Source organism: Camellia sinensis, chromosome 4 (genome assembly GCF_055761805.1).
Source record: "Camellia sinensis isolate YWXY chromosome 4, ASM5576180v1, whole genome shotgun sequence".
In the NCBI taxonomy this organism is placed as follows: Eukaryota; Viridiplantae; Streptophyta; class Magnoliopsida; order Ericales; family Theaceae; genus Camellia; species Camellia sinensis.
The window spans coordinates 102,320,551-102,335,953 of NC_138964.1; the positions used below are offsets into that span (position 1 = coordinate 102,320,551).

Consider the following 15,403-nt stretch of genomic DNA (forward strand, 5'->3'; position numbering starts at 1 on the left):
AAGGCAATTTTTAAATGAGGACAGCCAGATGACCCTTCTCTACACAAATCCCAATAATGTAACTTCAAAAGGATAATAAAGGCCATAGAAGGAGGATGAGAAGGAGAAGGATATATCATTTGGGGTATACAATATAGAAGACAAAAATATTAAAGGGTTCTTCACCAGAGAAATCACCATGATTATCATGTAAATCTCCACAAGAAAGGGAAATGTTTATGTCTACAATATAATGATATGCATACCATTTAAATCAAGTGTGTGTAAAATAGCCATTAAAAATCGTTCAAATTAGAAAATGGGGCTTTATCCCCTAACATTCAATATAAGTGGGGCTAAATGGGTTTGTTAGATCACCAATTTTTTGAAAAGCTTAAGATGTTAAGAAACGACCCCAACAATGTATATCAAGTCAAGCTAGTCAACACCCTCCCTCCATGGAACCCCGTCTTGCATGTGGAGATGCAAACATCCGTACATGATGAAAACAAAAATGGAAATGACAAAAGAAAGACAAGGAACAAATACAAATGGAGAGAGTTGAACCCAAAACCTCCCTTAACTTGAGCTCTAATACTATGTTAGATCACCCATTGTCCCCAAAACTTAAGGTTTTAGGAAATGAGTACAACAATGTATACCAAGTTGTTATGGTATCAGAATAGGCAATAGATTCTGTGTTCGAACCTCCCCAACTACCTGATAATTGAAATACTTGAACATGTTTAGCCCACTTATGAAGGAGAGCCTAACTATACGTAAGGGGGGCATGATAAGAAAATAAATAATGAAGTTACCCTCTCTCTAACAACTTAAGCTTTTTGATGAGTTGGTAGTCAATAACTGAATAGGGTAAATAGATTTCCCAAAAGATTTATCATAAAATAAAACCATTCAGTAGGACTTTTCACTAATTTTCCCTTTAAAATAAACAGTCCACAAAGACGGCTTCTAAATACAAAAGTAGCACAGTCACATCATTCTAGTAAAGAATCATGTTTAAAAGTTATGTAAGAATAGAATTTTCGTTAGAAAAGATAGTCTCAAAAAGTAACAAAATATGCAAAGCAAATAATCACTTACAAATTTAGCCAACTATTTTTGTGCCGAAGGAAGAAAAAAGGCACCATATATCAAAGCAAGGGCAGGCCAAAAATTCTATTTTGTGGGGCAATGTAAGTGTACCAAAAGAATATATAGTTATCTTTTAATACATTTGTTAAAATCCACCTACTTCACCCACTTAAACCTACTCCACTAAACCTAACCCACTACACCACTACCACCTCACCTACTCCACTAAACCTAACCCACTACACCACTACCACCTCCACTTCACCTACTCCTTACCTACTACACACTCACCCTCTTCTATATATAGGAATCATGAATCATTGTAATAGAAATCAATAAACATACACATCAATCAATAATACATACAATTTATTCTCTCTCTATTTCTCTTTATACTCTTTATACATTAAATTTTACATGGTATCAGAGCAAGGTTAAGCACTTAGTATTTTTCGCTTCACCGGCGGGCGGCAACCTCGCCTTAGCCGCCCGCCGGACCTCAACCTAGTCCGCTAAAATTCTCTACACATACCCTGACTCCGTTAATGGGTCAGCGTCACTTCAATCCCTCACCAAGTCCCTGCGGCATTCCCAGGCTCTGGGCAAGATTACTCATCCTTTCTTTCATGGCTTCAACACTCTTCTGGTGCGCATCCTTGTATGCTTCAGTGACCAAAAGGGAGAGTTTTTTTCAGCTCCCAACTCCATTGCAGCCTCAGTTATCTCAGTGCGCACAGGCTGCTGGTTACCAGAAAGTGTTACCTTTATTAGCTCACCTTCACAATAGCCATCAAACTCTGCTGCAGCAAGTTGTTGGTGCAAGATTGGAGGACCCCGCATTGTCCGATGCACTTCAGGCATGCCCAAATCTGACGCATCTATCTCTGCTTGCGTGTGAGGGGTTGAGATCTGTTTCAATTGAGCTGCCCCAGCTAGAGCAATGCAGACTTGATTTTTTATGGCTTGGGTAACTGCTCACTTTCCATTGTTTCTCCAAAGCTTGAATTGCTCGAGGTGCAAGGTTGTAGTTGGATTAGGGTTCGAGAGACCCAATGCTTAAGAAATCTTTCCATTGCCAATAATTCCGAGAGAGTTTACATGGTGGATTTTGGAAAACTTGTGGGTCTTGAGTTCTTGTCCATTAGAGGGGTGCAGTGGTGTTGGGATGCAATAAGCAAAATGCTTCAATTGGCAAATAAAGTGAAGCATCTCTATATGAAGGTGGAGTTCACGGGGGATTTTGAAGCCCTCTTGCCCTTTCCGGAGATTGATTTTGTCAAATTCTTTATCAGCCATCCCAAGCTGCGAAAATTCGATATGCATGGTGCCATGTTTGCTGCTCTTTGTCAGAAAAACAGCTTGAAAAAGGTGGATTCGAGATTTGTGATTCCCTGCCTTGAGGAGGCAGTGGTCACAGTGAGATCACCATTAAATGCAGAACAGAAAATGAGCACTCTCGAATCATTGGTCAAGTATGGTAAGAATTTGAAGACACACACAGACAAGCTGGACCTCTCTCCATCTCTCATTATATTATATATATATATATATATATATATATATTCTTTTCATCTATTTTACACCACCAAACTTCTTTTACTTTCCAGACCACTCACCGACACACACATTGATTTGCCCATGTATATCTCTTTTCTCTCTCTCTGCCACTTTCAAACCCTCTTTATCTTTTATATATATATATATATATATATCTATATCTCTTTATTATACTATATTCCCAAACACTCATCACACGCATGCACATGGCAGACACCACTCCACTTTCTTTCTTTTATTTATTTCTTTATTTTTTTTTTCATTTAAAAAAAAAAAAAAAAAACACAGAGGAAGAAGACGAACTGCACACATTTTATTCATGTCGGGACTCACCCCGATCACCATTTTACACCAAAAAAAAAAAAAACAAAAAAAAAAAAAAACCAACACCACAACGGCTTTGTTTTCTTTTCTGCAGACGGCCACACGCCGACATCCCTTCTCTACTCTACCGCCGGTCTCTTCTTCTTGCCTCCGTCCTGGGCGGCCCTTGCCGGTGTTGCCTCCGTGTTTCCCACTCCACTGGGCATGATCACTACTCCCTGCTCCTCCACTGCAGAATATGGCGGACCTCCAAAACGGAACATTACGGTGGCCTTCCGCTTCAGCTCCTTGTTTTCTGCCTTTAGCACACTTATCTCTGCTCGCGCATCCTTATACATGCGTTGGAGCAGAGTCAGCTGGGAGTTTAACTGCTGCACCTCATTTGCCCTACTCTGCAGCCGGTTCGACAAGTTTGTAACCGCAGTCATGGTTTCCACACATGACTTCAATGTATACTGATTGGCTTCCACATCCGACTGCACCGCCATTCTTTGCTCCACAGACCGCATCGGAAAGTTCAACGGGGCAAACTCCGGGGCGCTTGGTTGAGTTTCCAGTGCCACCGCACCAGTTCTCTCTCTCGTTGACTCGTTGAGGTCGGGAAAGAGAGTGAGCAGACTCCGGGAAGATGACGCCATTTTCTGGGCAACAGAGTGTTACAGAATATCTCTCGCAACAGAGTGTTACAGACTCTCTCTCTCAACACAACGAAGAGTTTTTCAGACTCTCTCTCTCAGCACAACGAAGTTTTTTTTTTCAGAGGTTTTTCGCAGCTTTTCTCTGCCTCAGCCTCAGCCTCCGTCTTATAGCCGAGGCAGCCACGCGCATCGCGCGCCTCTTGCCACCAGCCGACAAACGGGCACGCCAACCAAGACACTCACGTGCCTCGCCATCATGTCCGGCACACCTTTTGATAAATTGGGCACGCCTTTTGATGGCACGCCTTTTGAAAGATTGGGCACACCTTTTGAGGGTGCGACTTTTTAAGGGTCCGACAAGACTCTGTAAACTGTCCCGACATTGATTCCGGTTAGCTCCTTTATGGGTCCGACAAGACTCTGTAAACTGTCCCGACATTAATTTCGGTTAGTTCCTTTATGGGTCCGACAAGACTCTGTAAACTGTCCCGACATTGATTCCGGTTAGTTTCTACAAGGGTCCAGCAAGACTCTGTAAACTGTCACAACAACTGTCACCACATTGTCTGCTACAACGGTCCGACATGACCCCATAAACTGTCTTCTACATCGGTCTGACACCGCCATCCAGTGTCCTCTACAACGTTATGACACCACCATCCAGTGTCTTCACCAATGGTCTGACACGACCATACAGTGTCTCTTATCCTCTTTTATTTTTATGTATTTTCTTGTTTTGTTACTCTCTCCAAACTCAAGTTGGTTAGTTCTTATCCCCCTTGAGTTTGCGGGGGGCTGTTAAAATCCACCTACTTCACCCACTTAAACCTACTCCACTAAACCTAACCCACTACACCACTACCACCTCACCTACTCCACTAAACCTAACCCACTACACCACTACCACCTCCACTTCACCTACTCCTTACCTACTACACACTCACCCTCTTCTATATATAGGAATCATGAATCATTGTAATAGAAATCAATAAACATACACATCAATCAATAATACATACAATTTATTCTCTCTCTATTTCTCTTTATACTCTTTATACATTAAATTTTACAACATTACTACTCAAAGATAATTTCTTATATAGGTGTTGTGAAAAACATATTTAATAAGAAGGAAAACCAATGCAACAATTGCAGTCATTTTTTACTACTTTTCTAATTATTTAATATAATTTTTGAGCTATATAGTTAGGATCTAGTGTATTATTGATTACATCATCATTTTAAGGTATTTTATTGGTTCATAAAATTTACATTAAAAAACACTACCATTATTATTTTTAAAATTAAAAAGACAACAAATGATATGTACACCATGTATAAAGTCAAATAAATAGACTTGATTGTATTACTTAATATGCATAATTGTCAAATCGGGATTCGTATCGTCAATCGAAATGGCCTCGTACCGAACCGCGAATCGAATCAAATCGTGAATCGTAAAGATTCGGTCACTTTTTCTAAATTACTTAAAAACATAGATGTTAAATATATCTTATGAATATAAAATATCTTAAATGAACAAAAATATTATTTTGAATGATAATCACATAATTTAATAGGTAAGAAGTTAACAAAGGTTCCTATGTAAAATCACCATCTTACTAATAAAGATAATAACCAAATAGACAAACTGTTAATTTCTAAAGTAACAATAGTTAACAACGATATTGATATTTGGACAATAAGCATATATACTTTTCTAAGTAAAAGTGAGCAAATAATAAGAAAGAATTATTTAGGATATTTTATTTTAAAGCCTAAAACATTTTAAAAGGTTTAACTGACCTCACACATGTAATATTCAATTTAATAAAATAGTAATATATAATTCATAATGTAACTTTAATCTTAAATATCTTTAGAAGATATATTACAATTTTTTGAAGGGGAAAAAAATGAGAAGAAAGGTTAAAAATATGTTAGGTCTGACTGAATCTGATTGGATCTTATAAAAAAACTCCATGATCACTAAAATAACAACAAATCATACATATATGTTGGTTATTTTGGTATTAAATGCTATTAGAAGTTGTATTATATCATTTTCACTAAAAAGATGAAAAAAATGAGTTGAAAATATGTCGAACACAATAATTTCAAAAATTGCATGAATCGTAAAAAGTGAATCGAATCGTGAATCGTGCGATTCACTAGAGATTCACTTCCAAAATAGATTCACTTATAGATTCGTATCGATTTTGCAAAAATTGCATATTGAATCGTGAATCGAATCGCGAATCGTAAGATTCTGATAACAGAGTTAATATGTGAAATAGTCATCTCATATATGTTGTGAGAATACTGATCTAAGAGCATGCGACATGACACAAACACTAAAAAATGAAGAGAATAGAATGGCTTAGTCTAGAATGGAGACTAGCCTGTGTATATAAACTGATAGAGATTTATAAGGTAGGAAATAACGTAAAAGGAAACAAAATCAAGACCTAAACAATGGCCATTAAATAAGACCTACTTGATTCTAATTGCTTCTAATTCCAACACTCCCCCTCAAACTAGTGCGAATACATTCAATAAACCAAGTTTGACAATAGACAACTGAAGTTATGATGGACGAGCTGACTTTGTGAACATATTAGCTAGTTACCCAAAAGAAGAGACAAAGGATGGACTCACAATACTAATCCGAACCTTTTCTCAAATGAAACGTATGCCAACCTCAATGTATTTCGTCCGCTCATGAAATACTGAATCAGAGGATAACATAATAGATGATTTGTTGTCACAAAACAAGGGGAGGAAGCCTTTTAAGCAAATCCTAACTCTGTAAGAATAGAACGAAGCCATAAAACTTCGCATGCACCCTGTGCCATTGTCTGTTTCTTACTTTTCCATGATATAAGATGATCGCCAAAAAAAGTACAAAAACCAAATGTGGACCGCCTATCAGTTCTGAATCCTGCATAGTCTGCATCAGTAAAGCAAGAGAGCCCTGATTGATGACCAACTGTGAAAAATAATCCCAAACCAAGAAAAGTCTTCAAATACCGCAAAATGTAATGAACAACATCAAGATGCTCTATACAAGGGGCATGCATAAATTGACTTACAACACTCACCACAAAAGTCAAGTCAGGTCTACTGTTAGTCAAGTATATGTATATGAGACGGCCAACAAGGCGCTGATGCATGCCTGGATCCTTCAGTAACTCGCCAAACTCTAATGTAAGTTTGAGGTTAGGATCCATAAGAGTAGAAGCTGACTTACACCCTAGCATACCACTGTCTTGGTTTAGGACAACAAAATCCCCTAACGAGAACGAGCGACCTCAATACCAAGAAAGTATTTGAGAGGACCCAGATCCTTAATATCAAATGCTTGCCTCAAATCCTTCTTTACTTGAGCTATGCCAACTGAACCATCACTTGTAAGAATGATATCATCAACATACACAAGCAGAATAATACACTAACCAGTGGGATTCTTGCGAATAAAGCAAGTATGATCGGAGTGGCACTGAAAAAATCTCATGGATAAAATAACAAAGCTAAAGCGGTTGAACAGGGCTTAAGGAAACTGTTTAACCCCATATAAGGACTTGTGCAGTCAACACACGTTCCCTGCATACTCACCCTCAGCCTGAAAATTGGATGGATGATCCATATAAATTGTCACAAGTAACTCTCCATGCAGAAAAGCATTCTTGATATCTAGCTAATGTAAAGTCCAAGAATGTGAGGCAGCAAGGGAGATGAGGAGCCTAACAGAGGTAAGTTTGGCAACTGGTGCAAAAGTAGCCCCAAAATCCTTGCTAGGAACTTGAGTAGAGCCCGTGGCAACCAGCCATGCTTTGTAGCGATCCACAATACCATTCGCAAGATACTTAATGGTGAACACCCATTTGCAACCAACTATCTTTTCACCAAATGGAAAAGATACAAGCTATCAGGTCTGATTCTATTCCAAAATTGCCATCTTTGTATGCATAGTAGCCACCCACTTGGCATTCTGGAGAGCTTCTGACACATAACGAGGAATAGTTTCCAACTCGAGCTTGCCAATGAAAGAACGATAGGCAGGGAGACACTGTCATAAGAAAGATACTAGGAAATAGGATGATTAATACTACTAAGATAACCAAAACAATCGGGGGGATGTCTATCACAAGGAGGGTTGCGATGAGGAGTAGTAACGAAAGGAGAAGAAATACCTGACCCGTGTATCAAAAAGGTTGTTAGCAGGGGACGAGGATGAAGAGAATATAGCTGCAATGGAGGAAGAGGAGGATGAGGAGGAGCGTCAGTAGAGGTAGCCTCAACCACATCAAAAATGGGGAGGGACCGAACATCAGAGTCCACAAATGGGACAAAGTGAAAGAGGAATCCTACACAGAAAGGTAAGTACCAAAACAGGGAACCTCATGAAACGTCACATCACAAGAATGATAGTACCTACGAGTGCTAGGATCATAACACTGATACCCTTTTGACAAAGTGGAATACCCTAACAAGATACATCTAAATGCTTTATCATCTAACTTAGTGCGAGTAGGACTTGTTCTGAACAAAACAAGTACACCCAAAAACCCGAGGTAGGAGACGAAAAAGAGTCCTAGTAGGGTGTAAGACTTAAAGAGAGGCAAGGCCATGCAAGACACGACTAGGAGTGCGATCAATAAGATAAATCGCAGTAAGAACTGCATTATGCCAATAAGACTTAGGGAAATGTGATAGTTTTTTCATTCGGCAATCCCATTTTGTTTAGGAGTATTAGGACAAGTAAGTTGTTGAAGTATACCAACCTGATTAAGATGAGAACGAAAAACATTAGAGATGTATTCCTCACCATTATCAGATCGGATATTTCAAACAACAGTGTGAAATTGGGTTTTAACCATCTGAAGAAACTGAACAAAAATGGGAAAGACATCAAATTTATGTTCAATAAGATAAGCCCAAGTACCATGAGTGATCATCTATAAAGGTCACATAATATCTATGGCTAGACAAAGTAGTAATTGGTGAAGGTTCCCAAACACCAAAATGAATAAGATCAAACGCAGAAGGAGCACAATCCATATGAGGAATATAAGTAGTATGTGTATGTTTACAAATATCACATTGAAACTTATGAGTCTTACAAGCTTTATTAAAAGTGGGAAACAATAAACATAAATACTTAAATTTGCATGACCTAGACGGGCATGCCACAATGCTAAAGTCTTAAAAAATAAATAAACAAATAAAACACCTAGAAAGATGAATCCTTTAGTAACACGAAAGCGGAAAAACTAGAAAGAGGCCGCTAATCAGGTGGATCTCCAAAGTAGTATAAACCATCACGCTCATATCCCCTGCCAAAAATCCTCTTCGAACTCAGGTCCTATTAAAATCAAGAATTGGGTAAGAAAACGATAGCACAATGAAAAACCTTGGCAAGCCAACTCATAGACAAGATTATACACAAAATTAAGAACATTTAGGACAAAGAAGAGAGTATTATCAAAAGATAAAGTAACACTTGGCGAACAGAGGTAGTAAAAACATCAGCTAGACATACAATATGGGCTGTAGCAAAAACTAGAAAAGAAATGTAGGAAAGCTCACCCGTCATGTGATCATTAGCCCCAGATCCATAACGCAAGTAGGACTTGCAGATCGAACATGGAAAGCGGTAGAAGTACTTGTAGCCAAAGTGGTAGTCGAGGATGATGGCCTTGAAGATATCATAGAATCAAGCTGAGCCTGAAGTTGACCAATCTGAGTCTTAATAAGATGTAAATCTGTAGTAGAACTTGGGACAGTCTCCACAACAGTGGCGATGCGAGAGGAGCCTGATGGGTGAGCACAAGAGAAACATTGTTGCAACTCTAGATGGAGTTTGAAGCAGCGAGCCTTGACATGGCCCGGTTCTCCACAATGATGAAAAATTACCTTCCCAGCAAAAGGACAAGACCCAGACTATACAACAAGAGCCATCTAATCAGAGGAGGCAGAAGGCCCAGGAACTGGAGAAGAAACAGGTTGAACCAACCGGCGACAGCACTCATTACTTTCAATAATAGCAAAGGTTTCATATGGAGAAGGCAGGGGAGAAGTGTTTAAAATCAAAATGCAAAGAGATTCAAACTCAGAGTTTAAAACCATCAAGAACTGGTAGGTATGCTGTTGAACAAGACGTTTGGTCACAAGAGAAGCCGCCTTAGACGGAAGATTAGTCAAAGACTTATATTGAGCCAACTCTTCCCAACGGGCCTGGAGATACCCAAAAAATTCAGCCACTGAGATACCCAAAGTAGATTGAGAAGCACAAGCAATATCTTGATAGAGCTCAAAGATGCGAACATCATTATGAACATGAGCATACATCTAAGATAAGGCACGCCACAAACTAGGAATGATATCACAATATAGGAACATGTGATAAATTCGGTTGTCCATGGAATTGAACATCCATCCCAAGATAGTGCAGTTGTCGATATCTCATTGACCACGTGTGGAATTTGTAGTGTCTGGCTGAATGGTGGTAGATGAAAGGCAATGCGCTTTCCAAGCAATGAAAATTTTCTCTTTCAACACCATACTTGTGATACGATGAACAGGTGTATAGTGTGAGAAAGAAAAATCTAGATTAACTGAAGCAGGTGTAACTAGTACCACAGTGGGAACATCAGACTCAGTCATGGTCGCTAGATGGATAGATGATATGTATAGTTAATATAGAACAATACACAAATCACAGAGTAAACACACTAGACACACGGTGTAACTTATCCAACAATTGCTAACGAACAACCCAGTAGCCCACTAACAAAAATAACGGAGGAAAAAGGCTTACCACATCAGCACCAAATCCCAAAACAAGGGACAGAACCTGCCAAACTGTCCTAGAGGGCTGTTGGCCAAAACTAGAGCTTCCAAACAGCCTAGGAATGGTTGTCGGCCTCAACCCAGGTGGTGAGTGGCCTGGGCGAAGGGTTTAAAGGGCCAGGGTAGGGTTTAAGGGGTCTGTCGGGTGGAAGAGAGGGGCTGGGAAGGGCAGTCGGTGGCTAAGAAGGAGGAGGAAGGCAGCTGAAGGTGATGAGAGGCAACCAGAGGTGATTGTTAAGACGGCTAGGGTTTTTTCTTACCATAAAGAATGAAGAGAATAGAATGGCTTCGTCTAGAATGGAGATTAACCTGTGTATATATACTAATGGAGATTTACAAGAAAGGAAATAACGTAAAAGCCTAAACAATGGCCATAAAGTAAGACCTAATTGATTCTAATTAATTCTAATTCCAACAAATACAACATGGACACGTCAACACGCTAATTTTAAAAAAATGCAGGATACGACACATTGTGACAAGTTTGAAATATATAATCTGATATATATTAATAAATAATTCAAAGATAATAAAAAAATGAAATATATCACTTATTTGTAAAATTTGCATTGTTTTTCATTTATTATTGTGTCCTAAGTTATTTTATTCTCAAACTTATAATTAATTTCATGCACACGTAATCGATGGACACGTATGTCCTCTAAGTATCCAAAGAGTGTCCGCATTTAAAAAATATTTTAAAATATAGGACATGTTTTGATGAGTGTCGGACACGGGTCGAGAAGTGTCCAACGAGTGTCAGTGTCCGACACGGACACACCACCTTCTTAGAAGTGCTTATGCTTCTTAGATACTCATAAAAGCGAGGGCAAATAGAATAAATTTTCATAAAACGTAAGGAGGCCATTCTATATACATTATAGAAATATTCATGAAATAGATGTCCCTCTATCGAAGCATAGTATGAGGGGATTGATCAGAAGCAAGTCAAAGGTTCACTAGAGAGGGGTAATACACGTCAAAAGCAAGAATCCAAAGAACAATGAGAAAAGACAGGGCAGTAAGGTATCATAGCTCAAAGTACAAAGCTTATGTCCAATCTAGCTAGAAGAGTGTGCCGTCGAAGAAACTTGTGAAGTAACAATTAAATTTTCTTTTTTTCTTTTTTTTTTTTTGTTGATAAATTGTGATGTAACAAATAATTCCTTTTGATTTATAGAAAGTTAAGCATGAGACTGTAATTAATTATTTGAAATTTTCCATGAATCCATTAGGATTTGTCAAAAAGATATCAAGTTGTTAGAAACACAATCATTATCTCAATAAGATTGGCCTAAGGCAGCTATATCTGCTGGGGCATAGCACCTATATTACATGGGCTCTTCAAAACAAATCAAATATCCATGTCAGAAACACAATACTTGGACAAGAGTGTAGGATATGTGTCTGATACTTTTCATCCGACACTTTTTATATATTTATATTTAACACTATTATTATATACATATAATGTTGTAGAAATGCCTTTTTATATTGTATGTTATACAATAATACCATTTATGTCACATAATAATAATAGATTAAAAATATAAAAATATAACCTATTTTTGTTGAGTGCATACTCTTAAATTTAAGGTTTCATGGACTTGACCTTTGGACCTGCACCCGACACCCACACCCAAAGCCTATACCAAAGTCCATGTAGCATAGCATAGCATCAGAATGAAGTCTCCATCTATAGCTTCCAAATTGCCAAGGCCCCCAAAGTCCCATAGTGCACAGTGAAATCTTCTATACGAGCCAAAACCCTTCCTCTTGACTTGGGCACTTGAGTAATGCAACGCAATATAACACCTGTGGTAATTTTATAGTAGCTTGTGCGACCCATTGTGTTAAGGTGATTATGACTTTGCTGCTATAAGATGGTCCAGAACTTCGTGGCAAGAAATTTTTATGGGGGCCTCACTCCCTCTCTCATTCCCTCTCCCAGCCTTAAATTCTTCTATAGGCCCCTTGTCCCCTGCCCTTACTCCTACTTCATGCAACTATGGTCTGGGATCTTGACTCTTGCAATAGGTTAGGTAAGATAAATCTGTTTCTTAAAGAATCAGTACTAAGACTTAGACACATACAAGATGCTTGAAAGCTTAGTTGCATGAAACGGAAGCGGGAGCGTAGGAGTGTGACCACTTAGAAGTGTCATAGGTTGGAAGCGCTTATGTATTATTTGTATTGATAATATTTTTAATTTATATATAAATATTTTTTATTTTTAATTGACATATATATATGTTATAAATAAATAAAAAAGAGTATAACAAATAAAGAATAACTGATTCTGTTAAAAAAAATAAAAAAGAGATGGAAAAAAAATTATTTTAGACATAAAATAAATTATATTATATATGATAGATGTAGAGGAAATTATAAATATTGATTTTAGAAGATATGAACTTCTCTCCCCTCCAAAAAAACAAAATATTTGTTAAAATATTCTAGTTATATAATTTTATTAGATTTTTTTAAATAGATGATTTATTTTCTTAAAAATATAAAATAAAATGATTTTGTTATTTGTTAAAAAGAGGAGAGAGAGAGAGAGAGACAGAGACAGAGAGAGAGAGAGAAGAAGAAGAAGAAGAAGAAGAAGAAGAGGAGATCGAAAGACAGATCGGAATCGTGTTTCTCTCTAGTCAGAAGTGCGATTCTTCATCGGATTCATGGTGAGCTTCCAACGATTCCTGCTAGTGAGCTTGAACTTTCAATCCCATTGACCTAGGATCAACTCTATAGAATGTACATGTCCCTTGCATCTTAACAAGTGATGTAGAGCACATCTAAATGCCTACGTGTTCATAATATGTGACACTAGCAGAAACTAAGTCACCTAATTCATTCAAATACACTACACTCCCACTCTAAATTTGCAAAATTGCCTGAAATTTGGGGTAAATTCACAAATTATTTCAGCTTAGTTCGCAAATCGCCTAAATTAGGGGGCAAATTCAATAATTATGTAAATGTTTGAACTTTATGTTATTCGAGCCAAATGGTCACTTCAAATTACTTGTGTCAGCTACACGTGAAATTCACTTAACTTTGGCAAATACTGCGTTATATTATTCAAAATACTTTAAAATTAATGAAGTTCAATTTATTTATGAACAAAATAAACTATGTTTAATATTTTTTGCATACATATAAAGATGCTCAGGGGGTGCTCTCCCTTTCACTCCCGCTCGACAGATTGGTGACTTAGGCCAGAGGTACATGCCACTTAATTTTTCCATAAGTAGGATTAGCTCTACTACCTCTCTCTTTGTCGCTTCTAATGCGATCTATACCATACCTAAATCATAAGAAGCCTGGTACAGTCGAAAGTCACATCAACAAAAATAAAATAAAAACATTCACCAATAATCTAGGAGTGAGATAACGGGTAATCCAGACTTACCCACCTAGAATTTTCAGGGTTGGTGATTTTGTGATGGATATTAATTTGTGTAGTGTGGGGTGTATGTGGGGGTGTGATGGAAATTAATTTCTGGGTTAACAAGGGTGGGTTTATAGTATTACTCATGAGATAACCCTCCAAACAATGTTGTCCACCAAAAACTTAACATTGTGCCAAATTAATTAATTATATAAAAAAAAATTTAAAAACTCATATAAAATCAAAAGTGTGAAAAGAAAAAAAATGAATTTGATTATAATAATAGAATTAGCACCAATTTAATAATTCAAGCTCAGTCCAGACACATAAGTAAACCAAAAAAAAAAAATCACAATTGCATCAAATTCATATATTCATGCATGCATAATAGAACACATATCATAGAAATATTAAACAGAACAGGATTAGTCGGTATAAGACGAGTACAACAAAATCAACTCAATGATAAAAGAAATCACAACTTGAGATGAGATCAGAGCAATCAATTCCACCAACAATGCGTGCATTGCAACTAAAATTGCATATATTTATAAGAGAGAGAGAGAGAGAGAGATACAGGGAGGTCGGGGATGTAGTCGGACAAGTGAGGAACATCTTCGAGAACGTAACCATTGTCTCCGGTGACAATCTTACGCTGATCAGCGCTTGAAGTTCCCATAACGGCCTTCGAACCACTGAATTTGAATTGGAAGGCGAGGAGGACGATGTCGAAGTCGCAGGGTCGAAGCAGCGAAACCTGGGAGTAGTGATCCTGGTAGAAGAAAAGGAGTCCATTACCATGATTGTGATTGTAATATTTCCAGCTGTTAATGGTGAGTGGATCAATCGGTGGACTGGTTGTGACTGTGTATTGACAATTGTACGAAAATGGTCGAAACTAATAACCAGGTGGCGAATACTGGATTGATGGCCGCTAGCTTTCCTTCGATTTGGGCTTTTATATAAAATTTTGAAAAATGCTCAAATAAATTATTAAACTTTTTATTAAATCTCTTACATATCATATGAATTATTAAATTTTCTATCAAATTTTTCACGTGAAATTCACATAAATTACATGTGTACGAATCTCACACCCATATAAAAGATTTAATACCTAGCATAACTCTAAATTTCATTTTTATTTTTCTCTCCTCTTGGATATGACTTGTTTGGAGGATTTATAATTATGAGTTTTGCTTCTCAAGTTATGATTTCAATTTAAAAGAGTATTTGTATTTGATAAGTGTTTTTTAAAATTAATTTTGATGATCCAGATCGTTTATTTTTTCTTTTAGATTCATTGAGCAGAATATTTATTCAAAAATCAAAATTATTAGATATTGAAAACTATATATTTAAATCATATTTGTTTTAAAAAATAGACAAATATAATTTCAAAAATAGTCACATATTTTTTAGTAATATGAATTTGATTCAAATATATAACTATTGATATTCGATCATCTTTATTTTTTTGCATAAATATTGTACTCAATGATTGTTAGAAGGTGAACGGTTTAGATCAGCGAAACGAGACCTATGATGAGTTCTACGGATCCCT

General features: G+C 37.2%; 2 pseudogenes across 1 annotated transcript in view; one reads left to right on the forward strand and one right to left on the reverse strand.

Moving 5' to 3' along the window:
* LOC114297197 (ATP-dependent 6-phosphofructokinase 3-like) overlaps window positions 1-14,747 on the reverse strand; it is a 67,758-nt pseudogene extending 53,011 nt beyond the window's left edge. Inside the window, exon 1 of the transcript XR_014366778.1 lies at window positions 14,417-14,747. The product of XR_014366778.1 is annotated as an ATP-dependent 6-phosphofructokinase 3-like (transcript). The remainder of the gene's footprint in view (window positions 1-14,416) is intronic.
* LOC145823232 (F-box protein At1g10780 pseudogene) lies at window positions 1,214-7,294 on the forward strand (annotated as a pseudogene).
* Window positions 14,748-15,403: the final 656 nt, after the last annotated feature.